The sequence below is a fragment of the Aplysia californica genome, unplaced genomic scaffold (assembly GCF_000002075.1).
Source record: "Aplysia californica isolate F4 #8 unplaced genomic scaffold, AplCal3.0 scaffold00070, whole genome shotgun sequence".
Classification (NCBI taxonomy): domain Eukaryota; kingdom Metazoa; phylum Mollusca; class Gastropoda; order Aplysiida; family Aplysiidae; genus Aplysia; species Aplysia californica.
The window spans coordinates 1,375,019-1,376,653 of NW_004797340.1; the positions used below are offsets into that span (position 1 = coordinate 1,375,019).

At 40.9% G+C, this 1,635-nt stretch overlaps 1 protein-coding gene across 2 annotated transcripts in view; it reads right to left on the bottom strand.

Moving 5' to 3' along the window:
* Positions 1–1,635, bottom strand: part of LOC101848808 (protein Wnt-11b-2) — a 207,544-nt gene that overhangs the window by 121,019 nt on the left and 84,890 nt on the right. For both annotated transcript variants that reach the window (XM_013079991.2, XM_005093834.3), the window contains exon 2: positions 245–311. The gene's annotated coding sequence lies outside the window, so the exon portion shown is untranslated. The remainder of the gene's footprint in view (positions 1–244; positions 312–1,635) is intronic.

Consider the following 1,635-nt stretch of genomic DNA (forward strand, 5'->3'; position numbering starts at 1 on the left):
AGGGAGGGAGGGAGGGAGGGAGGGAGGGAGAGAAAGAGAACGTAGGCAGTGGACTTGTCCAGAAGATAAGCGTATAAAATTGTATGCCCGATATTATTCATTCATTCATTCTTTCATTCATTCATTCATCCATCCATTCATTCATTCATAAGTAAGTAAGTAAATGGGCCCACTGTGGATTGCAAAGACCACACGCGGCTTCATCAAACACAGGTCAGATACTTAATAATCGTTGGTGTCTTACCTTGTGCCCGAGATCACACAAACATCAGTTGACGAGGTATCTTCTTCTTCTTCTTCATGTGCCAGATCTGAAACAGACATCAGAGGTTAAGGTTAGTGACACAGTTCTCTACTCCGACTCTAAAAAAACAACTATACTATCCTTTTCAACTATCTGTTCAAACTCTCCAAGTGAGTTATTCTTGGTCGACATCTGTCTCTTTTGCCTTCTATTTTTTCAATAAGAACAAGGTGTTCAAGATCTTTATGATAATTCAAGATCCTAGGAATTGCATATGTTTCTTCCTAATCGTTTTTACAACTGACAGCCTGCCTCACACTTCATTGATTCAGTACAGCATGTTATTACGCTAAAGATTATTATTCCACAATCGCCCAAATCAATTTCTGGAGGTTTCCATATACAAACATTCTTCTTTTTCAATAAAAAAGAAGACGTCAAGGGGCTTCTAACAATAATATCAGTTCGTTCTTTTTTGTTGTTTCCTTCCAAGCTTTTAAATTGAAAAATAACGAGTGCCCAAATCATTGACTACCCCTCCCCCCCCCCTCCCCAACTACTTCCCACAAGTTCTTCCATTATATTTCTGAAGCGTTTTACCAAGAAAATTCCAATTTTCGTCTACTGAAAAAAAAAAGGTATGAACATTACTAAACAGGAAGATATATTCTCCACTTTCGAATGAGAGTAAATGATTGGGTTTCCTTATCTAGGTTTACATCGGAAATGGACTTTGGTGGATAGGTATTATTTTTTAGGGGGTTTTCTTTTCTTTCGATCTTTTTTTTCTGTCTGACTTGCTTCTTCCCGGCACTAAAAGGCCAGTTTCCGTGTCGAAATGCTTATCTCATTTTTCTTTTTACTCAAACGAAAGAAAATGGATTTTACTTCTGAAGCTCGGCTCAGAAACAACTTGACGGAATTATTGTGAAAGAGCTGTAAAGTACATAAGTACGGCATGTGCCATGCTATACAAAGCACTATCTGCGCTGACGTTATGAAAACCAACATCCCACCAGGCAGCCTTCAGTGCCACACTCACTGCAACTGCAAGGGGAAAACTACCACCATATTGAATAATGAAATTGTCGGGGTTACGGATCGGCTCCAACAGGCGCTATCGGCAGGATTTTATTGCCCAGACGCTGGGGGTTCCTGCGGCTCCTGTTGTGACCGCCCACTTGAAGGCAGCAGAGGGAGGAGGTCGTACCCAAGATAGGCAAAAGGAGGGAATTCTGTTTTGTTTTGGCTCTGCCACGCTTGTGGTTTATCGTTTCTTCGGGTGAAAATAAATTAGGGAATGGGGAAATGAGGAGGTTTTTTGGGAGAGATGAAGAGAGAAAGAGAGAACGATAAAAAGTGAGAATGTAAAGGGGGAGAGAGATTGCGGC